We start from the raw sequence: 18,362 nt of genomic DNA, 5'->3' as shown, positions 1-18,362 counted from the left end.
GTACATCATTTGCAATTATTTAAATGATGATGAAAATTTTAACTTCAGTTAAAAAATAAGGCACACACAGATTTTGAAAATTCTTTGAGGGTAAACTAGTGAATAATTTGAAGTCCTCAGAAGTCCTCAGATCTAGATTGCAATTTGTCAAATGGATTTTACCTAGACAAAATAAATACTATAATTATTCATGATAAGACAAGAAAATCAGGATAATTTATTATTTTTTTAAAAAAAGATACTAAATATTTTATGTTAAGCTTTGTTTTGTATTTTAAAATTAGCTCCTTTCTACTTTTTTTTTCTCTTTGGTAGGGTGGAGGGGAGAGTTAAAATATCCTTTAGCTTTTACAGTAATGATGCTACTACATTACTCTTTCTTGACTCCCCTTTAAAGCAACAACTGGGTACTTTACATAAGGAGGCTGCTCCAGAGTAGAAAAAGCTGAGTTTCATTTGCTTGAGAGATACATGAAGTACGGCCTATAATTTGCTAAGCATTGTGTTGAAAGCAGAGGAAGAAACTGCCAGTCCCTGAGAAGAAATGAATGCTTCTAAAAGCAGCAAGACTATCATTTTAGGGAACGAAGCACAACTTAATTGACATTAGTTTTCTTAGTGGTCCCCAAAATAATTGCATGATTTACAAATATTGATATCTCAGATTTAATACAATGCTGTATTTAAAACTGTAACTCTTCCTGCTGACCTACCCTATCTTGCTGTATTGTGCTCTATAATCTACTAATTTGCTCTAAGTTTATTACTGTCTCTCCAGCTGGAATGTGAGCTCTGTGAAGGTAGGGACTTCTGTTTATTTATCCTAGCACCTGGAGAAATGAGAACTCAAAATTTATTCATTAAATGAATTAATGACTGACTGAGAACTTGGACTGAAACCTGCACATGAATATTGCTTTACAGTTTACCCTTGTGGCCTTAATAGAACTAATAGCTCTGCCTTTGTCAGGGTAGTAGCTTAAAGGCAAAACCACATTTCAAGTACTTTGGAATGCGACCAGGGGACAAGATTAAGGTCAGAACAACGAGCCCTAAAAAAAATGAAGAGGAGTCATAGACACTTTCTGCTGGTGAGATAGTATATCTAGGAAGGAAGCCAGTATTAAGGTGGAAAGACAATGGGAGATTATTCTCTTATAGCATATAATACAAACAAATATATACACAAATGCAAGATTGGACAATTTCTCCCATAGATTTTCCTCATGTACAATAGTTCTCTTTTTTGAATGTTAATCCCGTTCTCCAAGATAACAATCAAGTGGTATGAGGAATAATTTGATGTATTAACCATGAAAGCAAACAGCTGCCATATCCCATGAAAAAAATTCAGATTAGAATGAATGAGAATCAGGTTGCAGGCTAAGCAAATAGTCTAATTAGACTGTGATCTAATGAGAAGCTAATCATATTTTACTTTTTCTTCATGTTCTTATTTATTTTTTTGCTTGGTTTTGATAGGCTGGCTTAATTTGCTTTTGATGATTTTTTTTTGCCCCCTGGGAGAAATGAAACAGGTGACTAAAACTTAGGAAGTGGGTGGCAGATAGGCTGAGGTCAGTGGAAGCAAATCCAACATATATCTTTTGAGCCAGGCATGATTTCCCAGGTTGAATTATATTGGAAATCGTTTGTATTGGTTCTTTCATTATCATTTACACAAACACAGCTGAAAAATCAGGTTAAGTGGCTGATCACTGAATCCCATGATTTAGTGTCTTTTAGACACAAGGGGTCAGCATTTCAACACAGATGCTGAGCTCAACAGCCTTGTTCTCTTCTGTTGGGCTGCTCTGGCCTGATGTGCTTATGTATATGAGAAGGATAGAGAAATGAAATGCAATTTATATTTTGCAAATTACTTTCTTTTCCAGTTTAGAATTCTGACCTCTCTCTTTTAGATTCAATCAACCTGCTATTGCTGTGGGAGATGATATGGAACAATGAGTTTTTCTAGTCTCACTGGCTCTCGTGGTTTCGACAAGCTTCAGTGACCTCCAGATTTATACTAATTTTCTTCTCTGCAAAGAGCTTTTTAACCTATAGGGTCCTTAATCTATGCTTGCTTAATAAATGTATTGGGTGAATTCCTGGACTGTACATTTTACTGATGAAAATATGCCAGGAAAAAGGACTACAGGGTGAATGAGATTGTATATTGATTCTGGGCCTATTGGGGCTTTTGCCTTAGCGTCAGGCCCATTATAATTGTTCTCTTTTTATCTTCCCTTTCACTTGCTCTTCCTAACTCAGTGTAAGCACATGGTACAACATCTTTTAGGACTCACTATATTTTTTTTTCTATCATTAAAAACATTGCATTCAGTAAAATTCATTTCTTTTGGCAAACAGTTCATTGAGTTTTAACAAATTATGAATAGAGTTGTATAAAACCACCCCAATCCAGTAAAGTTCCATCATCCCAAAATATTCCTTTGTTCTACACCTTTGTAGAAAACACTGCCCCATCCCATCCCTTGGCAACTATTTATCTGTTCACTGGCCTTATGGTTTTGCCCTTACTGAAACATGAATTAAATAAAATATATAATGCATAACCTTTTGAGTCTGGATTCATTCACCTAGCATAGTGCATTTGAAACTCATCCATGTTGTTTCATGTATCAATTGTTCGTTATTTTAACTGCTGGTTAGTGTTCCATTCTGTGGATATGCTACAGTCTATTTATCCATTCACTGGTTGGGGGATTGTTGGGTTTTTTTTTCAGTTTTTGATGATTATTAATAAAGCTAGTACAAGCATTCACATGCAGGTTTTTCTTTAAGCATTAGTTATCATTTCTCTTGCATAAATACCTAGGGTAGAAGTGCCAGGTCACGGGCACTCTGTATTTGCAACTGCTTAGTCATTCTCTTCAAAACTCTTAAAACTCGCATGAAAGCAGAATACATGTATAGAATTTAGATTCCTGCCTTTTGAGAATGTTCAAACAAATAGAATTTTTAGGCCAGAAGAAAGCTAATATGACATTTAGACCTTATCTTATAAAGATAATGTGAGTCCAAGAGAAAAGAGGGAGTTTACTCAAGGCTATTTAGCTAAGCAGCCACAGCTAGATGTCTGGTCTTTTGATATGACATTTTTTTCAGGACTCTGAATTTAATTTCTTAAAACTGATAATCAGTTTGGTTCAATAATAGAAATAACCAGGATGATGGTTAAACAACAATGTGTGCTTTTATAATGCTTTTTATTTATTAAAAGTATTTTTGCATTTGTCATAAATCTGCCCCTCTCTATCCTTTCCTATCCCAAATAAAGGCACCACCATCCACTCTGTGACTCAGGCCAGAAACTTTGTTACTATCCTTGATATTAAAGGTCTAGGAAATTCTCTGTCATAGTACAACTTTCAATAAATATTTATTGAGAGAAAGACTTATTGAACAAACACATGCATTGACTATCCAAAGTCTGTAATCCATACAGCATTCATGTCACAAGTTAGAAAAGCTTTAACAAGAATAATCAGTCTTTTACATTTGGCAGATAAAACATTGGATGCCTTTCAGTATGCTTCCCACTTTTTTTTAAGTGACTCAAAATAAATGACCATATTTATAATGTAGTGTTAAATTTTTATCAGTAATTCTATTCACTTCTTCCCTTTCTTCATAAAATAAAGCTCTTTTCATGTACCATACACACTGTTCTAGCCCCGGTGATACAGATATGAACAATGGAGTATGTCCTTTGTCCTCTTATCTTCCTTTTCACCTGCTTTCCCTTTTATATGCTATTAGAAAAGTCAAGCAGCACAGGTGATAATAATGTCTGTTCTGTGTTAGTATTATGGGATGGCTGGGTGGGCTCACTGAGTCTGGGGTAGCTCAGTAAAAACTACAGAGGCTTTTGACATCTGAGAGGGATCTAAGAGAAAATTAGCAATGAGCCAGATAGAGAGTAAGATGATGCATACTCTAGGCACAAAGAACAGTGTGTTTAGGGAAGGAAGAAACATAACGTGTTAAAAACAAACAATGACCACAAAAAATTGGAAAAAGACCTATGTGGTTGGAGCAAGGTAGATGAGGGATGGGCCACAGGAAATAAGGCTCCAAAGCAAGCAGGGACCAGAAGATGGGGGTTTCTGAAGCCAGAGCAGGGATTTGGGGCTTAATTCCAATAGCAATGGAGGTGATATGAAAATTTTCAATAGGAAAAGATACAATTATATTTTTACTTTTAAAGTAAGTCTTTGGCTTCTGTGAGGAGATTGATTGGAGAAGACAATGAAGATGGAGACCAGTTAGGAAACTATATTCAGAATCTATTGCTGTGTAATTAAATACCCCCAAACCCAAAACAAACACTCCTCTTACAGTTTCTGGGATTCAGGAGTCCATGCACAGCTCACCTGGTGCCACTGGCTCAAGGTCTCATCAAGATCTACCGTCACATCTGAAGGCTCAATTGGGTAAGGCTCCACATCCATGTGGCTCATGTAGTTCTTGGAAGACTTTGGTTCCTTATAGTCTGTTGGATTGGGAACTGCAGTTCTTTGTTGTCTGTGACTATGTTTAGCCAGGTTTCTCTAGAGGAACAGAGTTAATAGAAAGTATGATTATAAATAAAAGGGAAGTTATTTGATTGGCTTACATGACCAGAAGTCGGATAGTTCACAATGATCGTCTGCATCTGGAGAGCTGGAGCAACCTGTAGCTACACAGTCCAAGAATCTGAAGCCTCAGAACAAGAAGGATCAATGGTGCTGCCCGAGTCTGAGACAGAAGGCTTCTGGAAACTCCCTGCCAGAACCACTGGCAGAGTCCATTTTGGAAGCGTGAAGGAGTGAGAGTCTGATGTCCTAGGCTATTGCAACAGCAATCAAGAATGCACTCAAGGAGAATTGAGCTTGCATCTATCTGCTGCTACTTCTGTGTTCTTCCCTCTTTTATTCCATCCAAGCCACCATCCCACTGGATTGCTTCCCATGCTTAGGGAGGATATCCACTTCAGTTTGCTATCCCACATGCCAATCATTCCTAGACACACCCTCATTGACACACCCAGAAGCCTCTTAATTCTCTTGTATCTCTGAATCCAATCAAGTTGACAATTCACATTAACCATTACAGGAGGCTTCCCTCAGTTGTCATGGGCACAATTAGAAAGCATTCATTCAGAACACAGCATCTGGCTTCCCTCAGAACAAGCAAACAAGACTGAAAACAACATGAAATTCAGAGACTTCTAGTAACTTTTCTTGGAAGTGACATCCCATTATTTTGGCTAGATGCTATTTATTAGAATAAAAAATAGAGGCTATACAACTGTATGAATATCCAAAGATGGAATCACTAGAGATCATTTGAGAGACTGTACTATGGAAACTATTCCAATGATCCAATGGAGAAAAGGCAGCAGTAGGATTTGGTGGTGACAGTAGGACTGGTCTGAAATGCTAATAATACCCCCTTTTTTTGGAAAGTAGAAATAATATTTAGAACAGAATTGGTAAAATATGATAGTTGATTGGATATGATAGATAAAGGAGATATTTTAAAGAGGATTCCAAGTTTCTGGTTTATGTCCTGAGTAGATGACAACCTTACTTATATTGACATTTCTAGGAAGAGAGAGATGGTTGAGTGCCAAGTTAGATATTAGATTTCTGGTGCTTGTGAGTTGTTAAATTTGAATATAAGGTAGGTGATTAGATATTAGGATTTGGAACTAATGGAAAAGTTGTGGTTCAGACAATAAATTTGGCATTTGTCACATAGAGTAGATAATTACTTGTCTTAGGTCTGAATTCCCAGAAGCAAAAATTTTCTAAGTGACAGGTGGGTCTCTGGGTATATGAATTCTTTCTAATTGTGCCCATTTGCTTCTGGATTCATATAAACTACCACTGGATATGTGGCCCCACAAAGTAATAACCATAGACATAAGTTATCAACAACAATTAACACAACACCCCAACCTCATAGGATATCTTCTCCAAGCTGGCACCTCAGTTGTGCCTTCAAGAGGTTATTCCAGTCTCTTCCAGGACAGCAATGTCTGGGTTATTCAGTGTGTAGGAACCAGTGGATTTAGGCTCATTAACACATTGTGCGACATTCCTTGTTATAAATTTGGCCCTTTGTCCTTAGGCAGTATTATTCAGGATCTTATGACTGTAAGTCAAGTACTCTAGGAGTCTTTGAATTGTGGGTACTGGCCAAGGCCCTGTGGGAGGGAAGGCAAACCTATAACCAGAAAACATGTTTTTCCTGAACAAAACAGATCATTATTTTCCAGGGTAGAAAGAAAAGGATTTTCAATGAAATGGTGTGTTTGTCTTCATTTGAGATATTAGTAAGGCAATAGTATATTTCTCATCATGTTTATTTTTGATAGGTTGGAATGTAGCAATAGCAATAACTAGTTTTGCACTGGTGGGAGGGACAGCTTATTTTTGTACCCACGTGATATTCTGTGAAAAGACCCAGTGTGTGCCAGCTCTGGTATGGCCAAGGCTACCAATCAACTGAGTCATCCTGTCTGACCAGTTTTGTAGTGCCACTTCCATATAAATACTTCCTGATGGACATTAATAGATGATACACGTTGTGTGGCCATTCTCATAGGTCCATGCACTCCAGTCCTCTTTGTTACCAGTCTTCCAGTCCAAATGATCCAGTTCCAAATGAGACTTTCTTTACTGCTTAGGAGTCCATGTATATTCTTTCTTCACACAAAGTAAACCATTAGGCATGCTAACTATTTAAAACTGGAACCCTATTAGGTGGAATATAGTGCAAGAGCAACTTATTTTAGTTTATGCCAAGATATCAAGCTGACCTAGCTATGAATTGGTTTTTTTTTTTTTTTTTCACCTTCATTATTGAGCAAGTTCTCAGGTTTTATATAGAACCATTTTAGCATGCCCACAACTCCAGGCCTTTAGGTTTCTTCCTTAGAAGTTGGATAAGGCTGTTTTGGCATTACCACCTCACTTAATATGAGTCAGTTTTTTTTTTCCCATGTTCTTAAGAGTCATTCCAGCAATTCAGTAGGACCAACTCCAAAGCCCTACAAAAAGACCTCTGAATGGCCCTTGGAAGCAAAGGCAGACTAAAACCAGGGAAAAGGCCCACAGACTGAGAAAGCTGATTTAAAGGGACCTATGTGGACCATCAGGTGTGTTTCCTAGGAAGCCATAGAGAGATACTGAGTCATTGGATAAACTGAGAATGCAAATGCATTCATAGAATGTATTATCATAGAGATCAATGATGTCCTTGCAAAGAGCAATATCAATGGGATGGTGGGCCCAGGTGCCATATTTAGAATAAAGAATAGGAGGGAAATAATAAATCCAAAAGAAAAAAGACAGGAAAGAGAAAAAATAATTTTAACAGTGGAAGGGAGGAGAGACATAGCATGATGATGGAAAGGACTATGGGTTAAGAGGGTTTTATTCTGTTTTTTGTTTGTTTTCTTTTTAAGTTTTGAGAGGAAAAAAGTGAATATGGTTAAGTTCTAGAGTACAGTAGGTAAGGGAAGAAGAGGGAATCAGGGAGGGAAGGAGACTGAGAGAGAGTCAGTTCACAGTGTATAACCCCTAAGAAGATTTCAGAGGAGATGAACCTCAGTTTAGATGGAGGAGTTGCTTTTGATGGTAAAGGACACTCTTCATATTGAAACACAAAGGAAAGAAAAGAATAGATTAGGGATTTGGTGTAGAGGTTGAGGTTAAATAAAATGGTCTACTTTCCTCAAATAGGAGGTAAATTAATTTGCTAAGAGTTTGTGGGTTAGAAAAAGTAAGAAGTTGAAGATGTCTGAAGGAAATCACAATGTCTGAGGGAAATCGCAGATAGTGTACAGAAGGTTGGCAGATTATAACAGCAATGAAGAGGGTTGAGAGGGGAAAGGCTACATGACATGAGGCCAAGAAGGTCCAGGATTTACAGAGGGTAGGAAAACACCTGTCTGGAAATGGATCTACTCCCAATACTAGTGTACTTGGAAAATTAGAAAATATGCAACTTGGATTAAAAAGAGCTATCAAGGAAATAATCAAAGGGAAGTTAAATTTGGTTATGAGCAGAAAGTGCAGGAAGATAATTTTGAAAATATAGATTTGTTTGTTAGAGAGCTAGGGTTTCTGGAGAGTGAAATGAAAAGTGTGGGCACAAGAACTAGAGCAGATTGGGGGAGGGAAGACATGAAACATTATAGACAAAATAATCTGCTATGATTTTTAAAAAATGGTCTCACTCTGTTTTAAACCAGTGAGGACACCATTTTTTTTCTAACCATTAATATAAACTGTTCCTTACTTAAGGCAAGTCAATTGGGACAATTTGTTAAAATTGCATTTAAATAAATCGTAACTGAAATTGCAGTTGATTTCTTGCTGTGGTCTAAAATGAGTTTTGCTTTTAAGGATATGTTCATGTTTGGGAACTGATGTAATTCACCACTTTGCTATGATTATAGAAAAATCTGATCATCTCCTCTTCTTTTGGCTTCACTCTTACATGAGACCTCATATTTTGCCATAAATTTTAAGAGGTTCATCTTTGTTTGTTTGAATGCAACACATTAACTCCTCATCAAGACATGACTACAGATGTTTTTGTCTTTCATTTTTATCAAGTAGCCTAATTGTAGTTTTGAGTTTACCAAGGATCTTTTGGAATCTGACAGACTTAAACTGTGGGGAAGGATGGATGTTTATATATTTTTCAAAATAAGAGGATGTTTGCAACTGGGAAAATTTCACTAGTATCATTTACTTACATTATTGAAACTTAGCAGTGCATGGGAATATAAAAACTGGAAAGCACATTGGCCTCAGATTGTTGAGAAAAGGTTGAACTTCATTTGGTAAGTGGTAAGGAGCCTGTAAACTCTTTTCTGATGACACAACTTTTATCATCAAAACTGGGCTGATAACTCGGTGAGATAACTCAGAAGTTGAAGTAGAGAGTAGAGTTGGAGGTAAAAAAGAAAAGTAGGGCTATAGTCTAGGTAAGAAATAATGTGAGTCTCATCTGTGCAAATGACCACGATTGAAAGGTAGTAGTGGAGAAAATTATGTATACAAGCCACACTTGATTGGCAACTGACTAAACTGCCTGATTTCTCAAATTACACTGGAAAATCCAAAATTCCTGATCTCAAGCTATCCTTTTACTATTCCCATTCCAATTTTATTTTCTCATGTGCCCCAAATGTCTTTCTAAGCCACACAGAATTTGTGTTAAAAGAAACAGCACATTTTCCAACACCTATAAAACTGGGGAAGAGAAATACAAACAATTGCCTATTACCATTACACAATCACAATTGCAGTGGATTCTCCCTGCCTGAAATTGGCCCTTGGTTTCCCCTGGTGACATTTTCAGAGCTTCATTATAAGTGAAGAACCTTGGTAACCATGTCACACATTTTCCTGTGGTCTGAAACATACTCATTTAATCAGATGATGACCTTTATTTATCTACAAAATGTGACACCATTAGCTGTTAACCAAACATACAAAGTGAGGTTGAGACAGTGGCTTGGGACTTTGAATCTCAGGATTTAGATGTTTTTCTAAACAACATCTAGGCAAAAAAGAGCAGAAATTTCCTCTCTTAGCAGATACATTATAAAACTGTAGTTGGGTATGTACAATAAACTGTATAACTGTTTCCTAATATTTAGTGCCCTACTTACAGAAAATTTTATTTATCTGACCCTTTGAAGTTAAATATGGTTATGTGAGTTGCTGCAGCCAAAGAAACTTATGGCAATGGGATGCACATGCCTTCAAGGTAGAAGTTTAGAATCAGTGCATTTCTTGCTGTGCTGTCTCTACCCTCTGACTTGGCAACAGGTAATGTGGACAAGGGCTGCTCTCTCAGGCTGGGTCCCTTGGCAAGAACCAAATGAGATCAAGCAGAGCCCTCAGCTGACACATGAGAAAAATATATCATGAGCAAAGAATAAAGCTTTGTTGCTTTAAGCAACTGAGATTTGGAGTTGTTCCTTACCACAGTATAATTGACTTATCTTGATTGATAAAGTGTGTATATGTCTACTGCACACCTGTATCATATTTAGAGTCATTTTTAGAGGAAAAACATATTGGAGGTAAAGGTAGCGTGGGTGTAACAAGAAAAAATTGGCAGAAAATAGTCTTTAAATTGTCACTACAAATAGATGAAAATAACCCATTTATTCTTTGCTTATATACTGCTATAAAATGATTAAATATTTTGTTTTAAGTGCTGAAGGTTAGAGAAGGAGGTGGAGAGTTGGAAATAACAAAATAATAAATGTACAAATAAATGGAAAGTTCTTCAGATTTTCTGAAAGGATCAAAGAAGAGTAAACCAACAAAAATGTTTCTAAACTCAGAGACTAAAACAGCTGTCAGGTGGGTGTTTTCTGCCTCTTCACCTGGAATTAACCAGTGGGTATGCTTCCACCTGCCAATCACTTCTTAAAGGGCCATCCTGACACTTGAAATACTGGAGGAGTTTATCATATCCACAAATCCCCCACAAAGTGGGCAAAGTGTGAAGGCCAAAGATTGTATGCAACTCAAAAAAGAAGTTCTTATATGCCACATTTTTTTTGTGGGCATCTAGCTGGCTCCACAGTTTAGCTATTATGAATTGGGCTGCTATAAACATTGATGTGGCTGTGTCCCTGTAGTATGCTGTTTTTCAGTCTTTAGAGTATAGACCAAGGAGAGGGATAGCTTGGCCAAATGGTGGTTCCATTCCCAGATTTCCAAGGAATTTCCATACTGCTTTCCATATTGGCTGCACCAATTTGCAGTTCTACCAGCAATGTATGAGTGTACCTTTTTCCCACATGTTCTCCAACACTTGTTGTATGTCTTCATAATAGCTGCCATTCTGACTGGAGTGAGATGATATCTTAGAGTAGTTTTGATTTGCATTTCTCTAATTGCTAGAGATGAGAAACATTTTTTCATATATTTGTTGATTGATTGTATATCCTCTTCTGAGAAGTGTCTGTTCAGGTCCTTGATCCATTTGTTGATTGGGTTATTTGTTTTTTTGGTGCTTAGCTTTTTGAGTTGTTTATATACCCTAGAGATTAGGGCTCTATCTGACGTGAGGGGTAAAAGTTTGCTCCCAGGATGTAGGCCCTGTATTTACCTCACAGATTGTTTCTTTTGCTGAGAAGAAATTTTTAGTTTGATTCCATTCCATTTATTGATTCTTGGTTTTAATTCTTACACTATAGGAGTCTTATTAAGGAAGTTGGTGCCTAATCCCACATGATGAAGATTAGGGCCTACTTTTTCTTCTATTAGATGCAGAGTCTCTGGTTTAATTCCTAGGTCCTTGATCCACTTTGAGTTGAGTTTTGTGCATGGTGAGAGATAGGGGTTTAATTTCATTTTGTTGCATATGGATTTCCAGTTTTCCCAGCAGCATTTGTTGAAGATGCAATCTTTTCTCTAATGCATGTTTTTGGCATCTTTAAAATCATAGCATTTGTAAGTAAATGCCTGGCATTAGAGAAGATAATGCTAAGTGAAGTTAGCCAGTCCCCAAAAAACAAATGCTGAATGTTTTCTCTGATATAAGGAGGCCGACTCATAGTAGGGTAGGGATGGGGAACATGGGAGGAATAAATGAATTCTAGATTGGGCAGAGGGGTAGGAAGGAAAGTGGGGGCAGGGGATTAGCAAGGATGGTGGAATGTGATAGACATCATTCTCCAAAGTACATGTATGAAGACACAAATTGGTGTCAACATACTTTATATACAACCAGAGATATGAAAAATTGGGCTGTACATGTGTAATAAAAATTGTAATGCGTTCTGTTGTCATAAAAATCAATTAAAAAAAGAAGTTCTTGAAGAAACTTTCTCCAAGGTGCTTAAGACTTTATCATGTTACTTTATATGTTGTCATGGTTTTAAAGGAAGGATTTCTTTTGTGTTTCTTGAAATATTCTTCACAGAGAAATGGGTAATACGAACTAAAAGATCAAATGAGAGGCTACAATCAGGACCTTACTCAAGTATTACTTTGAGGAAATTAAGCACAAATTGCTTTATCTGAATCATCAAATTTGTTTATCTTAAATTGCTTTAGGGTATGTGTGTGTAGCTCCAAGAAAATGAGTGTAGTGTTATCAATTACAAATGAGTCAGACAGTTGTTTCAGAGGGCTTGTTTGAATGTATTATTTGAGAAATTTGGCATCCATGGTTCAATGCAATAGGAGATCTGGTTTCAGCTTTCTCTCCACATAGGCAATATCTGTTCCCTCTAACAGGGTTTATAAAATCCCTTTTAATTAGAATTAATTAATTAGTTAATTAGAATTAATTAATTAAATTAAAATTTAATTAGAATTAAATCAACATATAGGAACCAGAATCGTGGTAAGGAGTGCTTAGGCTTTCTAGATAGATATGCCATCTCATATGACCATGGTCAACATTTGCTCACAATCCCAGAGGGAAACAAAAGTTTGTAAATATCAAATGATAAAAAAAAAAAAAAAACAAAGGCTCCTCTTTGAACAAGTATATAAACAAAAAACAAAAGACTTAATTTACTGCTGCCTAAAAAATGACACCAAAATGACCATAGTGTTTAGTAGGAGGAATGTAGGAAATAAAGAAACAACCCCCAATTTCATCTTTAGCTTATTGAGGACAGAGCTCCAGACTTAGGTGTATAATTTAGCCCACCAACAACTTCCATTTTAGTGATGAACAAACATTGAACTTACATGATCTTTCCCCTTCCTCTGCCTGCTGTGAGGATTAATTTTATGTGTCAAATTGACTGGATAAAGTGACAGCTAGATAGCTGATAAAATATTATTTCTAGATGTGTTCATAAGAGTATTTACAGAAAAGATTAACATTTGAATCTGTAGGCCAAGTAAAAAATATCCACCTTCACTGGTGTGGACAGGCATCCAATTCATTGCTGGATTGCATAGAACAAAAAGGTGAAAGAAAAATGAATTTGCTGTCTCCCTTGGAGCTGGGACACCCATCTCCTGCCCCTGGACATTAGAATTTTTGGCTTTCTGCCTTCAGATTCTCAGACTCATCTCAGAGTCCTCTTTCTCCTAGTGCTTAGAAATGCTGGTCCATTTCCCCCCTAAAGTCTAATATAACTGTTGGTTGAAGTCTCTTTTCTTCCCTTTTTTTGAAGTGTTCTTGGTGGTTAGAATTCTGAAACTTTACAATAATTCCTTGAACTATTTACCTGATGATTCTCTCATCCCTGACAACATTGTCTTCTATCTCTTTTTAGACATTTGTCATTTGAATATTAACCTTGTGAACTATTGTCTTTTAAAAAATCTATGTATTTTAAGTTTATTCCTATTTCTAACTTTTCATATCTTTACTTTTCTCTATTTTTTATATCTCTTACTTGTTTCTTGGAAGATTATCATGTAATTCTCCTATTATTTTTTTCTTTTTTTTTTCAGAAGTTTTTTTTTTTTTTTTAAACTTCATGGAAACTGTACTGTTTATTCTCTCATTTATTATTTTTTAAAAAGTTTTATCTTCTTTGTTTTAAATTTTTTTTTAGATTTTGATGAAACTGTATTTTATTCATTTGTTATATGTGGTCCTGAGAATCGAACCCAGTGCCTCACATGTGCTAGGCAAACGTTCTACTACTGAGCCACAACCCCAGCCTTCTACATTTATTTTTGAACATTTATAAGTATATATTTCTTTTCTCTCTGATGACTTTTTTTTTTTTTAGGTTTATTTAAACCCTTAGAGTCTTTTTTTCTTTCTAAGTTATTTTCATTTTTTGGCTTGGTCTCCTAACCTTTGGTTTAGTGGCTTTCCTCAAATATCTGGCAGTCTTTTGCTGCCTATTCATATTTAAGTGTGGGCCACCAGAAAGCTCTTTTGGAAGCCCTGTGGCGAGGCTTCACTTTACAGGATCTGGCTGAGCCATTCTGTGAATGAACACCCCAAATTAGTACCTTTAGATCTTTTCTTGTGAGGTGATCATACTCTTTAGAAAAGCATCTCCTAATCTTTCTGATGTCTCATCATCCCACTGCCAGACATCTGGGAGCCAAGGCAGGAAAGATGGCAGTGTCACAACACTCAGTTAATTTCACACAACCCCTCTCTTTTCAGTTTTTGCCTTTATCTTGAAGGTCTCTATTTTATTTTCCTTATAAGCTCTCTTCACTGCACCACCCATTATATTTTCAATTGTTAATCTGTTTATTCTTTGTCTTCTCCAATTACAAAGTGAGACATGAAAATGAGGTTTTTATCTTTTATCCCCCATGTCTGACAATAAGGCCTTACATGTAGCAGATGCTGAATAAACTATATATAATTACAGGTTAAATCATGAGAAATTTCTGCTATTCAACTGCTTTTGGCAGAATGGTGATTTCTCACAGTAAGTTAAATTAAATAAAAAAAGGATCGGAATGGCTAAGGATTACCACTATTTTTCTTATATGGAATTAATCATAGGTGGTATTGAATGAACTAATAAATACTAAGTGGGGAAAGTCAAGTCTAGAGATGCTAAATGACTTGCTGACTTTCCCAGGATCATACAATGTTAGGCAGTAGTAGAATCAGGACCAGAATCTTGTATGTACCAGTCACTATTAGAAGCTCTGGGGATAAAAAAGTGACTAGATTTCCTGCTTAATATTTCTAGGAACAGAAAAGACAAAAGATAAGCAAACACCTTTAATAGGGTATCAAATGAAATTGTTCTAATTTTCTTGTAATTTCCACTGAAGGGCCCAAACTGAGGGAAATAAGCAATATGAACCCCTTTAAACTACAGAAAGTAATGGGGAACTGTCAAACATCCCTTCAGAGCCAGGTTGGTCCTTTAATTCTTTTTCCCACAGCAGCATTAAACCTTTGTACACAGAACACTGAAATTCACAGGGAAAGGACCTGCAGTTCACAGCAAAAGGGTGAAGGAGTCAAGAGTCCTGTTGCTTTATTCCCACCCTCTCTGTTTTCATGGTGGGGATATGGCAGAGTTTAGATTGTAGGTGGCCAGATTGATTGCCGTGAATTGTGGCTCAACTATCACTCAGAGCCAGTTGATGTGGTGGAATTACCTAAATACCCAATCTGTAAGCAACACAAAAGGCACATGTCATGCCTGTTTGCCTCATAGCAGAGTGGTAAGAAAGCTTGAGGTGCTATCTTACAACTTAACCTATTCATGACACAAATGGATTTGAAAGGCCCCCCCAACCATGTGGACCTAAAATAAGTCAAGTTAATGTCCCTGTACACTCACTCTCACTTTCAATTCCTGGTATCTATTCTCATATTTAAAGGAAATGAAGAACTTCCATTGAGCAGATGGCAGTGTACATAAGGGCCCATGAAGTACACCTGTTTCTTGTAGGCCACAGTGACAATGGAGACAGCTGTTGACCTGGGCAAGCATGTGTTAGCTTTCCATTAGCTCACAGTGTTCACTAGGCCATCTGTAGTTCAGAGCTAAGTAAATGGAGTAATTTTTTCCATGGTTGGCTCATTGGCTCATTTCCATAGGTTGTTATGTAGAAAAGCTGATAAAGCATGATTGCTCCAAAGGCGGGGGTGGGGGGGGAGGGAAGCAAGTCAGAGATTCTGGCAAAGTTTCCAGGAAGGTTGTCATTAACAAGGCTGCTCAATAAAATCCCCACCTCCTGTAGATACTGTACTAATCCTGAGGGGAGGGTAGATGTGCTTGGCTTATTGTCAGATGTCAATGAGGAATAGGGAAGAGGCTTAGCACAGTCACACTTATTTTCTGATAACTCGCTTCTTTTCACCTCCTATCCTTCCTTCTTTTTTCCAGAAACATTTATAGCCAGTAACATGGGGATAAAACATTTTATAAGGTGAATGGAATCACAGGGTATAAAATAGCACTTCTCATCCATTATCTTGCAACAGGAGGTTCTGTGTCTCTCTAACTTGTTGAATTGTAAATTAAAGAAAGAAGGAACAACTCTAGGTTTGGGTCTCTCATTTTCTATCAAAGCATATAGCACATAGTAAGTATTGAATAAATACCTACTGGTATTTATTGGCATATAATTCATAAATTATATACTTGCCTTGGTAAAAATTTTCATCAGGAGCCTAGATGGCCCATTTATACTAGTCTTAAAGATCTAATAGGCTGAAAATGAGATACAAAGAGGAGACAAAACAAAAAACTCCATCATGGCAGGATTTAAAATTGATACAAATGTATGTAGAAAATATAAAAGCACTTTAAAATTGATACAAATGTATGTAGAAAATATAAAAGCACTTTATATTCTAATATTAAGGCAGCATATTTAGCTATCTTTTTAATCACTACTTATAATCACTACTTTAAATCACTACTTATAAACACTTAGCTAATTTTGCCTTATAATTAACTTCACTTGATTTTCTCTTTTTAAAAAAAAATTTAAAAATATTTATTAAGAACTGATATTGCACAGAACCACTTTGCATTTATTTTCTCCTGTCTAGTCAATGAATCAGAGATCATCCTCATTTTGGAGATGAAAAAATAGAGGCTCTGGGAGTTGAGGTGATTATCCCTAGGTCTTGAATGGAAGTTTAGGAGTGGAACCCAGGTGTGTTTGACAGCGGTGAGACACTTTATTAAATTTTAGATAGCTCCTTCAATGCTCCTAATTTTACCTTATCTTTTTGAATTCTACTTGGGATATCATTTCCTATGAGCTTTGTTTCCAATTCTTTATTTTTTTTTCTTTCTTTTTTTATCAGAAATTTGGTAACACATAAGATATACCCATGACCTTCAGAATTTGACTAGACCAACTCTTGACAAACTTTGACCTCGATCAGAATTGACTTTTCAAGCCAATGGGTAATATGGTAGTTGTCTTTGGAAGTTATGAGAACATGCAGGAGAAGGACTTTAGGAAGATGAACCCTACTGGCCCAAGCAAGCAACTGAACACCCCGCGAGAGATTAGAATCCCCCAGGGAGTGACCACAAATGTGGATCCCACGGGACTTGTGCAGAAGATGAGAAAGTCTGATGCAAGGGTTAAGGGTAGTGAGGAGGTCCTGGTTATTTCCAAATTTAAATTCTGTCCCCATCCCAACAAAAGCAATAAACCCTGCTGGAGCTTGCTTCCCTCATATCTTCCTGACTGAAGCCTGCCAATTTCTGCCTTCCCTGAGACTGCACCATGGAAACCACTCTCATTTCCTTTTTTTTTTTTTTTTTTTTTTTTTTACTGTGACCCTCTTTCCTTGCTTAATGGACATCCTCAGCCTGAGCCACCTCAGTGAAGACTGAAGAGAGCATTTTCTGTACCATCTTAGAAAATAAGCTCCTGGATATCTCTTGCACCAATTTATACTTAACCAGGGAAGCGGAGTCTGGTAGATGTTCTTATGATCTGTGTGTCTACCCAACTTTTGGGGGGTAAGAACCCTGCCACTACTTGATGCTTCCTGTAGGCTCATGATAATTCTGTTATTCATCATCACAGAAACCCCACTTTCAGCCTGTGACTATAACCTTTTCTTTATTCTTATGATCATGCTCCCAAGCTGAACTGCAGAGATTTTTTTCCTTGTTAGCATTGGCTTTTAGTTTTGAGTTCATTTAGCATGATGTACAGTCCTAGCTAGGAAAGGAAACTGCTAATTAGAACGTACACCCCTCTGTCTTTTGTGCTGATCCTCTGTTTTCCTTGTTTTCTCAAGAAAGAATCTTTAGCATCTGTTTGAGTTCAAGCATGCACAGCTTTCTGCTGTAACACATTTTCTTCATTTGACAAGCAGGATTGTCTTACAGAGCAAAGCTGAGCACCCTGACATCTGATTACAGTACATGCAACATAGTGCTTTGCTCCTCAAGAGTACCGGATGACAGGGATGGTGACCTGTAAAAAGCAATTAAGGCTTCAGAATCATTTCTACTTGTGAGCTGGGAATGAGGTGGCAGAGGGCACTAAGGGGCTGCTTATAATGGATAATAGGCTCTTTGTGTAAGGCACAGGGTAGGACATGAAATATCTTAGATTCTATAACAATGTGTTATTTTCCTCTGCTAAAATAGGTAGACGAATGCAATAGAACCCTCTAACTCTGGGAGATCAACTTAATCTTCTTTGCTTTTGCCAAATATATCCCACAGAGAATGTAGGCATTTTTCTTTTTCAGCAATAGCCAGTGTTTCTGTCTCACTAAAGTATATAGAAAATTGCTTAATATTTTGGAAGCATTGTAGACAATTCCATGGATAACTTCACATTTAAGAAAGAGATTATGTTCAAAGGTACAACATGGGCAGTTTTGTCATCTGTGAGGCTGTTGTGTTGGATGTGGAGCATGAAATATCA

This window comes from Callospermophilus lateralis, chromosome 5 (assembly GCF_048772815.1).
Source record: "Callospermophilus lateralis isolate mCalLat2 chromosome 5, mCalLat2.hap1, whole genome shotgun sequence".
NCBI classification, from domain to species: domain Eukaryota; kingdom Metazoa; phylum Chordata; class Mammalia; order Rodentia; family Sciuridae; genus Callospermophilus; species Callospermophilus lateralis.
This window is presented reverse-complemented; position numbering follows the sequence as displayed.